The 15,003-nt window shown below is 40.0% G+C and overlaps 1 protein-coding gene and 1 long non-coding RNA gene across 4 annotated transcripts in view; one reads left to right on the forward strand and one right to left on the reverse strand.

Moving 5' to 3' along the window:
* The window catches only part of CWC22 (CWC22 spliceosome associated protein homolog), a 66,626-nt gene extending 66,495 nt beyond the window's left edge, over positions 1 to 131 (reverse strand). The window contains exon 1 of the mRNA XM_027590742.2: positions 17 to 131. The gene's annotated coding sequence lies outside the window, so the exon portion shown is untranslated. The remainder of the gene's footprint in view (positions 1 to 16) is intronic.
* A 131-nt stretch (positions 132 to 262) lies between these two features.
* The window catches only part of LOC113920538, a 478,451-nt gene continuing 463,710 nt past the window's right edge, over positions 263 to 15,003 (forward strand). For all 3 annotated transcript variants that reach the window (XR_003519304.2, XR_003519303.1, XR_003519305.1), the window contains exon 1: positions 263 to 773. This is a non-coding gene — a long non-coding RNA (uncharacterized LOC113920538). The remainder of the gene's footprint in view (positions 774 to 15,003) is intronic.

The raw sequence follows: 15,003 nt of genomic DNA on the forward strand, positions 1-15,003 counted from the left end.
GGAGTTCGTTAATTACCTGGAGCTACACCGCGCCGCCATTACACCGGATGCACGTCACTTCCCCTTCCCGGCCCGGCAGTGCGAGGAAGGCGGTACGTGAAATACATAAAAACCTGACGCTAAATTCACTTTAAAACGTTATCTATTAATTTACTTTAAATGCCCTATCGTAATTACAAATTTAGAGCAGCTGGTTTGGCTTTAATTTTCTTTTTCCAAGACGGCGACAAAAGAGAAGTTAATTCAAACTACAAAGTCCAGCATCCGCCGCCTGTGAGGGCGGAAATGACGTGAACAATTGTATTTTTTTAAGGCTGAGAAGGTCGCAAGGTACGACGGGAATTGTAGTTCTCGGTAGGCGCCGGAGACATACAGTCGGCTCGTCTGAAACCTGGGAGTGATGAGGCTCTGGCAAAATTTACTCTAAAGCTCGTTCTCGGCTGTTGGCAAAAAATAAACCTTTCTAGTCACTTTTCCGTGAAAATCTTAAGAAGAGCAGACACCTTTTTCAGACTCTTTTCAGTGGGGTTATATAAAGAACCTGTTTATAAGGTTCTAAGCAAAACTGTTAGAAGCGTTAAGTGCCTATAAAGTTCCAAGATTTCAAGCCTACGGGAATGGGACCACAGACAAAGTGAAGTAATGAGGAGAAGCTAAGTTTGTAGAGAGGATGATGCCTCTGTTTGAGTTTAAGGTACCAGCTGGGAAGACATCCTGAGGATAAGGAGACTGGCTGGCCAATTTGGAAATAGCCGACTGTGCAGAGATCAGAGGTAATCAGTGGAATAGTTTTCTTTACTTTTCAATAGTAACAAAATCTAAAAGTTCAACTCCTTGTTACTGTTTTGGAAACTCTCTTTTCCTAAAGCAACTGTATCTTTATGTTCCCCAACCTTCTATACACCAGGCCTGGTTTCTCCAAACATTTCTCTATTAGAATTTTAGAGTACTCATGCTAATGACCCCCACCCCTTTTTTTTTTTTGAGGCAGAAGGGTATAGTGATTTCAGAAAAAGGCACTGGAGCAGGCCTACTTATGTTTAACTCTTTCTATTGATGTACTCCTGGATGATTTTTCTGGGGCAACGCTGTGTGCCCATTTTCTGTTAGGTAGGGAAAAAAATTAGTACCTACCCCATAGAATACTTTTAAGAATGAATTAGCACATACTTGATGTATGTGACATAATTCCTACTACATAACAGTATTACCTATTCTTTTTCATAGTTAACATATTTGACCATAGTTAAAGTACATTTTGGTGTCTCTAAATATTTAAGTGACTAGATTTCGGTTGTACCAATACAGGGCACAGGAGAGGAGTCTGGTAAACATTTGTATCCAGATCTGAAAAAAAAAAAAAAGCACAATACCACCTCTACAATTATCAATAGAAATAGGAAAGTTAGAATTGAAGCTAGGGGAGCTAAATGGAGCTGGAAAAGACTAGGTTTGTCGTTTGGAATTTGCTTCCTCCGGGAAGCAAACTGTGATACAGGGTTCGGAATGTAAAATGGTAAAAGGAAGAGGGAGGAAATTGGATGGGGCATGGGTAACCCCAGAGCAAAGGTGAAGAGTCCCACACTGGGATAAAATGGCTCGGCCCTTGTAACACAGTCCTGCCCAGTCACTGGCTAGACCCACCTCAAGGAAAATGTGGCCTCCATTCAAAACCTGAGATGTGCTTGGAAGTGTTAACAGTTGAAGTTTGTCACCTAACCACACTCCTAGCAAAGAGCCTTTTCTTGAAAAGGTATCTGAGTAGATTATCTCTTCGTCTGTCACAGTCCACCCCTTGCACTGTTTAGATCCATGCTGTATATACATTCAGGGAGTAATTCCTATGGGGTTCCAGTGGCCTCTCTTCCTGAAGAGAAACTTACAAAAGTTAGTGGAACAAACTACAGTACCCATCTTTGCAGTTGGTCTTGGGCCACAACTGAACCTTTCTCTCCCCCTATTCATTCTAAATTCCTCTCCCTCTCAGCTACCACTTCTGCTGGTCTCAGTGGTTAAACTGGTGGTGTGAAAACCCTAGTTACTGAGACACTTGAGTCCCTAGTAATAATTGTCTTCTCATGCAGGTGTTGCTGCACTTGCCCATTTATAGTCACTATTGGGCAAGGTACCACAAAGAGATGCCCAAGTCATCACCTGAGTGCCACACATTTTCTTACCTGTTCCTGTTATGTAACATCAAGCCTACATTCTCCTGCTGATCAAAGTTAGCTTCTCCTACCAAGGTGTTGAGTCCTCTTTTTGCCTACTTGTACCTGAACTCAAGAAGTCTAAAGTGCCCATGCAGCTGATGAAGCTTAGTTCAGTGGGACTCTTGCTGTGTCCTCTAACATGAATATAACACCTTTGGGGACTAGGACCTCTAATTCCACAAAACTCAGAATTGCAGGAATGGGTCACTGGAAATGATGGTAAATGGGGCTAATCCTGTTTTAATCCCTTGTCTTGTGGAGCCATGTATTGTTCCTAATGGGGACTCTAGCCCATATCAAAATCTCCTGCATCCTGGGCAACTCTTCCTTGTAGAGTATTGTCTCCCATTGGGTGCTTGAACTTTACCCTCAGCAGGCCATACTAGTGCTCTATTAGGCTTCCAACTTCTGGGAAATGCAGCATATGATATAACTAGTGGAACCCATGGTCACAGGCACCCTCCTACACTACCTTTACTGTTAAGTGTTATCTGGTTGGATGTTATATTGTATTGTATTCCACATCTGTGAATCAGGCATTGTATAAGTTCCTGAATAGTGGTGCTAGATAAAGATTGGTGGGTATGAAGTGCAAACACATACCCAATATAGGTAGTCTGTTCCCATGGGATGGATCTGCAGCCCCTTCCAGGATGAAAGGTTCCAGTGTAGTCAACTTGCCACGGAATGGCTACTTGATCTCCTAAAGGAGTGATGACATTAGAAGCCCAACATTGCTCTCTTTTGCTGGCAGATTGAACTTGCAAATGAGACAGTAGGTAGGTCAGCTATGGTAAATGGGCTTCATATTCATGGACCCCATGCATGGACTCCATTTTTGTCACCATGACCATTTCACTCAAGTGTCCATGTGCCAGCCCTGGAGTAGCCACGAACAAAGGCTAACATCAACTAGCTGCGTAATTTTGTTTACTTGGTTGTTTAGTGCCTCTTCTATAATGTATGCTTTCTTGTGGACATTGATTGTGTTCAAAAGATCTTCACACTTTTTACCCACAACAATATGCATATCCATATACCTCTAACCCTTTAAGATCTCCTTGTCTGCAATTTTTAAAATCTCTTTCTTTCAGATCCCTGACCAGCCAGCCAAGCTTTTTGCCATTTCCTGTTAGTCTGTTTATACTCTGACAATTAGGCCTCTTTCCTTCCCATACAAAGTGGATGACTAGGCGCACCCCCTGAAGCTCTACCCCATAGGAAGATTGTCACTCTCCTGTCTTCAGGGCTATTCTAGAGTGAGGCTATACTGTAGCTGCTGTCCAGTTTCAGGTTTCATCCACATACTTAGCCAGTTCATCTGTAAACTAAGCTCAGCCATTTTTTTCTTTCTTCAGCTTGTTGTTGAAGACACCACCCCTATCCCATATGGCCATCAGTGCAAGCTGAGAGGGGTGTGGATGCAACTGAAGGGTGACATCAAGGTCTGGACTGTCTGTTCATGTGGATTGTTTGTACCTTCTCATCTTCTTAGTGCTTCATCCCAAATATAATACTTTCATCTTATGATGAATTATGACTGGGCCCTCCAGAATTTATGACCTTATGTGTTCAACAAGACATATTTCATTTTGTATCGTTTAGTGTCCCATGGTCAAACATTCCCTTTTTTTTCCAGTAGCATGCCAAGACCTAATTTTTAAAAGGTGTGGAACCTTGCTTCAGAAATCCAGGTGCCTGAACTGTGATTCTCCCACTAAGATTTCCGTAAACTCAATACTGCGTCTTTTTCTAAAAGTGACAACTCTTAACACCCTAGAATGTGCCAGATCCTACACCACAAGTGTCGAGGCCGCTCACGCCACCACTCAGACCTGTTGTCAAGCTCTTTTGCCAGCTTGTAAAGCTGGCAGCTTTTTGTGTCACCTGGAATGAGGGCCCCCAAAATATTCCTAGATGTGCAGTATGTTGATTAACGGAACTCAAAGCAGCCTTGTAGGCACTGTGCTTTCTTCTTTCTTGTAGGGGATGCAAGAGTCAGCAATTTGTCTTTTACTGAGAAGGGGATGTTCTAGCACTCCTCAGAACACTGGGCATTTAAACCCTTTAATGAAGGGACAGATCCCTGACCTCTTCATAAGGTTAATTTCCTACTTTCCGGGGCACAAACCTCCAGCATGCTAGCCACCTCTTGCTCAGCCTGTTTAATCAGCATGATGTCATTGATATAATGGATCATTATGATACTCTACAGGATTTTCAGATGATCCACATCTCTTTGGACTATATTATGAGAGAGACAGGAGAGTTAACATAGCCCTGGGGCTAAAGTGTCAATGCATGTTGTTGCCTGCTTATCATTTGTATATTAATATTTCTAATTATATTTATTGATTGGGATATATTGGAGAATGGATTGGGAATCCATTTTCCAAATCAGTGGCTGTGTACCTAAGGCCATGTTATCCTGCTTTAATAATGATACTTTGCTTGGCATGGCAGCTACAGTTGGGGCTGCTACTTTGTTGAACTTACAGTAGTCAACAATCATTCTGCTAATTTATCTGGTTTCTACAGGCCAGAGTATCAAATTAAATGAAGGTGTGATGGGAACTACTGTTCCTGCATCCTTTATGTCCTTAAGTGTATTATTAATCTCCACCATCCTCTGGCATTGTGATATTGTTTTAGATACACTCTCTTGGCCAGGGGAGGCATTTTCAAAGATGTCTACTTGGCCTTCCCCCCTGTGACAGCTCTTACTCCATAGGCCGAGGACAATAAATGGAAATGACTCCCAACTGTGAAGTATATACATTCCAATTATACAATTTGGGATTGGGTAAATGACCACTGAGTTGATCTGTGGTCCCAGTGGACCCATTGTGAACCAGACTTTGGCCATAACTCCATTTATTACCTGGCCGGCAAATGATTCATTCCAATAGTAGATCATTTGCCTATTGTAAGTAATGCTACAGTAAACATATGGATACACATATTTTTTTGAACTAGTGTTTCTGTATTGTTTGGGTAGTGGAATTATTGGTCATGTGGTAATTCTATTTTTAATTTTTTCAGGAACCTCCATACTGTTCTCCACAGTGGCTGCACCAATTTGCATTCCCACCAACAGTTCACGAGGGTTCCTTTTTCTCCACATCCTCACCAGCACTTGTGGTTTCTTCTGTTTCTGATTTTAGCCATTCTGATAACTCATGTGGTTTTAATTTGCATTTCCCTGATGATGAGTGATGTTGGGTATCTTTTCATGTGTCTTTTGGCCATCTGTATGTCTTCTTTGGAGAAGTTTCTATTCATGTCTTCTGCCCATTTTTAATTAGATTACTTTTTGGTGTTGAGTTGTATAAATTCTTTATATATTTTGGATACTAACCCTTTATTGGATATGTCATTTGCAAATATCTTCTCCCATTTGGTAGGTTGTCTTTTAGATTTGTTGATTGTTTCCTTCTCCGTACAGAAGCTTTTTATTTTGATGTAATCCCAATAGTTTATTTTTGCTTTTGTTTCCATTGCCTAAGGAGTCATATCCAGAAAAATGTTACTAGGGACGATGTCAGAGACATTACTGCATGTGCTGTCTTCTAGGATTTTTATGGTTTCAAGGCTCACATTTAGACCCTTAATCCATTTTGTGTTTATTTTTGTGAATGGTGTAAGAAAGTGATATAATTTCATTCTTTTGCTTATAGCTGTCCAGTTTTCCCAATACCATTTGTTGAAGAGACTGTTTTTTTTTTTCCCATTGCATATTCTTGCCTTCTTTATCGAAGATTAATTGACCATATAATTGTGAGTTTATTTCTGGGATCTCTATCCTGTTCTATTCTCTGTGTGTATATTTGTAACAGTACTCTACTGTTTTGATTACTACAGCTTTGTAGTGCATCTTGAAATTTAGAATTGTGATACCTTTTATTTTGTTCTTCTTTTTTAAGATTGATTTGGCTATTTGGGATCTTTTGTGGTTCCATACAAATTTTATGGTTATTTATTCTAGTTCTCTGAGAAATGTTGTTGGTGTTTTGATAGGGATTGCATTATTGGGTAGTATGGACATTTTAACAGTATTTGTTCTTCCAGTCCATGAACATGGAATACCCTTCCATTTGTGTTGTTTTCCATTTCTTTCAGCAATGACTTACAGTTTTCAGAGTATAGACCTTTCACCTCCATGGTTCAGTTTATTCCCAGGTATTTTATTATTTTTGATGTAATTGTAAATGGGATTGTTCTCTTAATTTCTACTTTTGCCACTTCATTATTAGTGTAGAGAAATGCAATGGATTTCTGTGATTTTGTAGCCTGTGAACTTACTGAATTTTTTTATCAGTTATAGTAGTTTTTTGGTGGAGACTTTAGGATTTTCCATATATAGTATCATGCCATCTGCAAATATTGAAAGTTTTACTTCTTCCTTACCAATTTGGATGCCTTTTACTTTTTTTTGTTGTCCGATTGCTCTGGCTAAGACTTTAGTACTATGTTGAATAAAAGTGATGAGAGTGGACATCCTTGTCTTGTTTCTGATCTTAGGGGAGAAGCTCTTAGTTTTTCACCATTGAGGATGATGTTAGTTTTGGGTTTTTCATATATGGCATGACAGCACTTTCTATAGTCAGCTCTTACCTGTAAGGAGGAACAGGCACTGGACATCTTCATGATGCTAATGTCCCTGTAACTAGCACATTCCTGTTAGCCTTGTGAAATGATATGCTCTCCAAGCCCTCCTGTGGAAAATACTTCCCTGGTAGGTTTTCTGGCCTCCTATATTCACTACTCTAGCATATCCATTTTCCTGGGCTTTTTGTTTCCTTTCTCTGGGGTCAGCTGTCACAATTCAGGTATTTCATTTTTACTCAGCACAAGTCTTTGCTTTCTCCAGGTGTCTGGGAGTCGCCCTACCTGTGAATTTGCTCCATCCCCTTGGATCCTTTCCAGAGTGTTCAATCCTGTATTCCAAGAGAGTACCCCCAAATTGATAAACTCTTCCTAGCTAGTGTTATGCTTAGCAGTTGCACTACCATATTGTGCCAAAGACTAATTTTACCCCACATACCACCTGGGATGGGCTCATCTTTGCCAGGCAAACAGGTAGGGATACAATCGCAAAATCCCAACTTACCACTTGCTTTTTTTGTTCATTCCTGGTACCACTGTGTCAGTTGGGTCTTCTGAGAAGTGGACACTGAGGTGAAGATAAGCATATAAACGATTTATGTGGGAGTAATAACTGAGAATGGAAAAAGACAGGAAGTAGGATTGAGCAGGAAGAGTCAACAGTACCATGATGCAGATATGACAGAGTCTCTGAAAGCTCAACAGAGAGGTCCAGAGTGAAGATTGCCTGTTAGAAGAGTCTTGCATTGGGTGAAAGTCTAGGCCTGTGTGACACATCTTGCTTGGTCATTAGCTTGGGCCACCACAAGAGGACCATGACCTGAGCTCAAAAGCAGAAGCCAAGCTGAAGGAGTTAATAGCTGGAGGCCACAAGTCCTTTCTTGAAGAGGGATGTGAATGTCTGAATGCTGCTTCTCTATGTCTAACACAACAGGTACTAACACTGGAGAGATGCTAGAAAGTATTAGGTTTGTTTGGTATGTTCTGCGTTACTGCTGTAATAATTGCACGGGAAGGATTGTTGGACCAGAAGCGATCTCAGCCTTCCCTAGGATAAGTTTATATAAAAATCTCACAGATTGCAGATTTTAAGGGAAGGCCCTAGAAATTTGTCACTGCCCTTACTGTCCACAATACATTCTTAGTTCATGGGAAACATTGATTAAACCCTTACGAAATAGATAATAGAAAATTTTACTGTTCTTCATTCTGATTTTATTGGTACTATAATCAGTGGTCCAGAGCAATTCAGTCTCATCATTAAACAGGTTTCTGCTTCCCTCTGAAGCTTGCCTGAGATTTCAGTTTAGGCAACAAGCTAGTGATTGTATTTTTAAGAAAAAACAGTCTCGGGGCCCTGTGGAAAAAGACGGCACTAGGTACTCTGAACTATGGATATTTCAAAGAACAGAGACTTGGGTACAATCTTCCAAGGTAACATTGTTTAGGAAGCTTTCAGTCTGTACCTGTAGACCAAGTCAGAATTTGCAAGACTCTTTTCTGTCTAAAAGCAGACATATTTTGATCAAACCTAATTGCTTGATCTAAAGCAAAGTAAGATAAGTATTTTTTAAAAAGATTTTATTTATTTGAGAGAGACAGAGCACGCACAAGTGGGGAGAGGGGCAGAGGGAGAGGGAGACTCCCCGCTGAGCAAGGAGTCCAACAGGGCTCCCTCTCAGGACCCCGAGATTGTGACCCTAGCTGAAGGCAGACACTTAACCGACTGAGCCACCCAGGTGCCCCTAAAATAAATATTAATTACAGTGAACCTAGTAAGTTGAGGAAAATTTTAATGTGGTAATTTATTCAGAATATTTTTGATATTATTTTAATGTTGTATTTCTCATAGACATAGGAGAGAGTTCTTTCTTTCTTTCTTTCTTTCTTTCTTTCTTTCTTTCTTTCTTTTTTTTTTTTTTAAAGTTATTTCAAATCTTCAATAGACTCTGCCTTTGGGATCTGATGCTCCTGACTTCTAAGAATTGAGAAACAAATATTTTTACTAAGTCTCTTTACTTTCACAGCACTGTGATTTTTTACATAGGATTGATAAGAATATTTCCTTTTTTGTACCAGGGTATAATTGGACAAATCAATTGTGCAACAAGGTCATACTTGAAGTGTCACATTTGAGAATAATTCTCCTTTAATCATGTATCAACAAGGGTTGACTATATATGGAGACCAGCTCAGGAATGACACTAGCTGTTGACTTTTGCTGTGGAGGCCAGCCAGCTGAGTAATGACCGTTGCCTTGGAGACCAGAGGACCTGGGAACACTGCACTGATTTAAGGATCCTGGCTAACTCCTTTTTGTGTAAAGTCCAGATGCCATCTTGGAGAGGAGGTGGGAGAGAGATGGATCTCATACACTAAATAATTTACTCAAATACTTGAGCATTACTTAGATTTGTTATATTTTAGAGGGAGGGCAGTACTGACCCACAAAGGGGTGGTTTGGAAATGTGTAAGGATAGTTAAGGTTGTCAGCATGCTAGGAAGGGCTGCTACTGGTTTTTTGTAGAAGGAGGTGATAAGAAGGGGACGGTGCTCAATGCCTGCCAAGCTCTAAGAACTGTCCTACCCATCATGCCATTTGAGTTATCATGAGAAATATGAAAGGGGTTGTTTAAATCATGCTCTTCATTTGGGTTTAGAGGGTGGCTTAACAGCTTGGGTGTTTTTGTTTTTGTTTTTGTTTTGTTTTGTTTTTTCTTTCCACACAACCTAGTGGGTAGGGCTCTTGAGGAAGATAAGATTTGTTTAAATCAAATAAAGAATTACCTTTGCTTCCCATATCTGATTTGTAATGTGACCAGTCCTGTTACAGCTATGCTTAAAAGCATAGTTAATCCAAATACAAAGGAATTATAGCCATATTTTTAAAGTTAGGAATGTAGGTTCTTAGAAGGAGCAAAAGATATCCCTTAATTGATTTTCTTTAAGATCCGTTTTTGTCCAGGGCGCCTGAATCACAGACGATCATGTTAGTCACACTAAAAAGCTAAAGCTTTGACCCACTGTTGTGTGACTCAATTCATGTCATATTTTGAATGTTTTAACAAGCTTCCAGTGCTTATGTAACCCACATGTAATAAGTTAAAAGTGCTCTTGGAACTATTTCTTACAGTTTCTTTGAAAACACTTTAATTGGGGTGGCCAGCAGCTTTTAACTGCCCTAAGGGATGTTTTGATATGGGAGGCGGGTGGCCTCAAAAACAAAAAACCCACTAAAGAGAGTTCTCTTGCACCACCCCCAAGCCCACTCTCCACCTGTGTTTTTCTTTCTGTTGATATTTCCAGAAAGCTGTTCTTTTCAGACAAGCATTAAAGTTTCCAGGAGGCAAATAGTACCTTTTTCTGTAAGTGAAAATAGAAGCAGGAGAAAACAGTTTACAGGAGAAAATGGAAATGAAGAGGAAAATAGGGTCTAAGAGTAAAGAAGAACAAAAAAAAAAAGAGCAGAAAATCAGTGAAAAAAGAGAAAGTAAGGAATTGGAGAGAAATAAATGAAATGGTAATGAGAATGGATACAAGAACCCAACAGACATTACCAGTGACTTTGTAGTGCAAGCAAAAGGACAGGCATCTTTCTTTAGTACAAGAGAAGGAGGTGATTATGGTGTGTGCTCCTGATTGCCTCCTGATTTCTGTGCTGGAATCTCGGCACCACTCAGGCTTTTGAGAGACGGGAGGGAATATACTGGGACTGGCTGCACATGGTGGCCTCTGTGACAGAAGCTGAGAGAACCAGTCCCAGTTCCTAGGGAGCAGAAGGGCATGCTGGCTAAAACATGATGTCCGGAGCCATATCACCTGAGTTTAAGTTTACCAGCTGTCTGAGTTATTTATTGTCACACAATACATTACTTTAAGGCTTAGTGCCTAAAACAACACTTACTATCTCACCTTTTCTGCAAGACAGGATTCAGGTGCAGCTTAGCCGGGTCCTCTGGCTGGGTCTCTCACAAGACTGCAGTCAAGCTGTTGGCCAGGGCTTCAGTCAACTCAGAGCCCAGCTGGGGGAGAGGATCCCTTCCAGGCTCACTCATAATTTTGTTGGCAGGCCTCAGCTTCCCACTGGCTGTTGACTGGGGTCATCAGTTCCCGGCCACTGATGTGGATCTCTCCCTAGGACAGCTTACAATATGGTGGCTGGCTTCCATCAGAGCAAACAAGTGAGAAGGGGTGAGAGAAGGCATAGCTTAGTCTCAAAAGTGACACCTCATTATTTGGACCATCTTCCTTTGGTGAGAATCAAGTCACTAGGCTCACCTGATACTCGGGGCGAGGGGATGACCCAAGGGTGTGAATTCCAGACGTCATCTCAGAGGCTGCTTTATCACCGCAGCTAGGTAGCCCAACCTACCATGTCTCAGTTTCCTTCACTCTAAAATGAGGGTAAATAATAGCATTTGGAGCATTAAACAACACAATAAATAACGTTAGGGTTATTTAAGGATGAACTAAGATGATATATGTAAAATGCTGAACATGGTGCCTTACGCAGAATAATAATTTTGAAATATTGACCATTTTTTGCTCCTAGGGATTTCCTTTTCCTTTCTCCCATACAAGCAATTGGTTTTCTTGGCTCATTCCTGAGCAGTAAGATATGACAAAATGGGATGCTACAGGCCTGCTGGTCTTCCTGGTTTGGTTTCCAAAAGCCTAGATCCTTATAGAAACAGAAAGTTTGGGATGGAGAACAACTATATGGAGAAAATCATAGGGAAAGAGCAGGTCCTAGGAAGGAAGAGTGGAGTGACGGCTGAGCTTTCTCCTGCTTAAATCATGTATAGCATATTAAAAAGGTCTTTTTTTTTTCTAAATCTTTTGAATAAGCAGTTTGGTTAAAATTGTACACATTTGAATAAGCAATTCAGTGAAGGAAAATGGCCAGACTATAATTATGAAGAGAGAAGGTCTCTACAGTCTCATTCAGTCCTGCAGCATGTGTTTGATAATCCTTGGATTAAGTAGAATGAAAGTACCCTGAAAAAGTAATAATGGGGATTTCACTGCCTGAAGCTGAGGTTTATATTGAGTTAAAATTTAATATCACTTGATAGTATTTTTAAAGTCATATATCTGTAGTTAGCAAATTAGTTAACACTATTAGAATACTACAGATACTCTGTCACACACTCAAAGCTGTGCTAGGAAAAAATGCTGTTTGGACAGCTTAAAAGTCAATGTTTAATATATTGGGACATTTAGGTATAAAAGGAAATAAAGAACATTTCCCACATTTGTGTGTTTCATCAGTAACCAGGAATTACTGTTAAGCACAGATTACAGTGAGAGATACGATGAAGTGTGTGACGTTTAGGAACTTGTTCTCTCCTTTCAAATTTTCTGCCTCTTTGAGAATTTTTGTGAAAAATGATTTTTTCCCATCTACTTGAGAGGTTCGGTGAAAGGCCTGATTTGCCGTACGGTTCTCTTATAAAGTTTGCCTCCTGATTTCTGAAAATTCATAGGGAGTAGGTCCTTGTTTCACAAACTCGTCCCAAGAGAACGAATATCACAGCGGTTAAGGCACAAGACAACATTGACTGCCCAGATTTGTACCTTGACTCTGCCTTTGTACCTGACTTGCTAGCTGTTTGATCCTGATCAAGTTACTTAGTATCTTTGTACCTCAGTTTTCCTATCTATAAAGCAGGAGTAATAATAATATTACTTAACATGGTTATTGTGAGAATGAAATGAGATAACCTATGAAAATACTTGGAACCTAGTAGTTCAAAGGTGTCTGGCTCAAAAAAACATGAATGTATTATTATTATTAGCTGGAAAAGTGTTTGTTGCTCACTTTCCCCCACAAAATCACTGCTTCAGGCTTTTCTGCTCATCACTGTCTTATGCGTACTTCATCTTATCAAATTAGTTATGCCCCAAAGACAGACATGGCTCCTGACCTTTAATTGCCCAAAGCACAGCTTTGGCATTTTATAAGACTTCACTAAAGCATTCAAGAAGTGATAATACAATTCAGGAAAAGAAACCTAAGATGAAGCATTGGGTGCCATTTCTCCTGGATTTCAGTAGTCATGCCTTCCAAAGAGCTTCCTTCCTTTCCCCTGCTTTGTTTCTGTGGCCCAGGGCTTGACTCATTTTCCCCAGATGGCTGTCCCTTTACTCCTGCTTTCGCCTCTCAGAAGTGAAAAGTCCCCCACTTGCTCTGTCTCCAGCTTTCTCAAGGAAAAGCAAAAACCAGCCAACATCATCATAATCTCTGCAGGGATAACACATAGCCTCAAGGAAAATAGAGCACATTCCTTTCTCATTGTCTCATGCATTCCATTTCCATTTTCTCCTTTGCTTGGCTTAATTTAAAGGGCCACAAAAAGACATTATTTTACCAAGGAGCTGTCTTTCCCCAAATACAAATTTTCTGCCATCCCTACAACAACAGGCACAGATTTCAATCTGATTTCGTCTATGCAAGCCTCCATCCAAAAAAAACCCCATCTCTTTATAGTGTGTCACAGTTCCTAAATAATGTTTTCAGTACAGACAAAAGTAGGGGAGATATATCAAAATGGTGAGGCTGTTAGTGAGGGCAATTGCAGCTCATTTCTGCAAAAGAACTTTAATAAACTGTATATAGGGTTGTCCAACAGAAATGTAGTATAAGCTACTTATGTAATTTAAAATTTTCTAGTAAGGAAAGTGAAATAAAAGGTAACATTAATTTTGATGTTATATTTTATTTAGAAAAATATGTCCAAAGTATTATAATTTCAGCATATAATCAATAAAAATGTTAATGATGTAGTTTACCTTTTTTTTATGCTACATCTTAAAAGTCCAGTGTATATGTTACATTTAAAGTGGCTGTCTGTTTGGACCTGCTACACTTTGGGGGCTCAATAAGCACATTTGTTAGTAGCTACCGTATTGGACAGCATAGAGAACATACTTTGTAATTGCCCCTAATGGGACAGTGTGATCCTTCACTGACTAAGAGTTGCTCCTGGGGGAGTTAATTTCTTCTGGCAGGCTGGCATTCAAGCTAAGCTTGCTTCTGTAGCCAGAGATAGGCCTCAGGCAGAGAGATGCCAGTGTTTGTGCTAAAAAGCTGTTAGGGGAACAGTCCACCAAGGTAGCCTCTGCAGAGGCCAAGGGACATGGTCACAGTATCAACAGTGTTCACTCTAACCATTTGAAACAGTGACTGGCACTGTTCTATTCCAGGGTAAGTTAAAAATGGATAAACTGCATATCAGGAAAATTACTGAACAAATGTTCTTTCTTTTCAACAAAAAAGGGTCTTGGCTCATGAATATGAAATGATAATGTACTGAGTTTGTTTTCCTTATATTCTCCGCTTTCCTCATTTCAAGCCTGCAGGTAGATAGAGACCACCTTCCTCAGGGAAAGTTAGTGATAGGTCTGGAAATAGAAGCCACTTGGCCTAAGATTTTGCAGGCTTTTGTTTTTTGCAGGTAGGTGCAGCTGGAGGGAGAATGCTGTAGTGGATGGAGAACAGAGGCTCACATAGTGAGATAGGGAGAAAGCTGGAACTCAGTAAGTCTGCGAGTATGGGGAGCTTAGGCCCCATTCAGTGGTGGTGCCTTGTTGTGGGAGGAAAAGTAAGATGGCAGGACTGGGAAAGAATGACTGCGAGGGCGCTTAAGGTGGCAGGACCCCAGGTTTGCCAGGATTCCATTGCCTTTACATCTGGCACAGAAGTCAAGTACCCATGGGCATCTCTGCAATTATGTCTATTTCACTGAGTCTTACTATGAAATGATGGACCAAAGATTAGATGGGGCCTTTCTGGAGATTTCTCTGGGTGAGACTTTTGGACATCTGCAGGGCCCTAATAAATTTGCATTCATTTTTTTTCTTCTGGATTTGATATTTAAAGGTGTCAACATTATCTTTAAAAAGCTTTCAGGAGGTTTGCTGGAAGTATAGATAGGATTTAAAAAAATTTTTTAATTTTTAAAAATTGAACAAAAAAGTTTTTTTTTAATCCCAGATTTTATGAAACCAGTATAAAAATTTCACTTTTCACACTCTAAGACTGTCTCTATTTTTCTGTTTTTTTTCTGGCTTCCTATTAAAAAACATTTTTATTTCAAATAGCTGATATTCTCACACATGCACACATGTATATTGATTTATACACTCCAAAAATAAAAATAAGACCTTGAGGCAGTAGCTAAAAAAT

The sequence above is a fragment of the Zalophus californianus genome, chromosome 3, assembly GCF_009762305.2.
Source record: "Zalophus californianus isolate mZalCal1 chromosome 3, mZalCal1.pri.v2, whole genome shotgun sequence".
In the NCBI taxonomy this organism is placed as follows: domain Eukaryota; kingdom Metazoa; phylum Chordata; class Mammalia; order Carnivora; family Otariidae; genus Zalophus; species Zalophus californianus.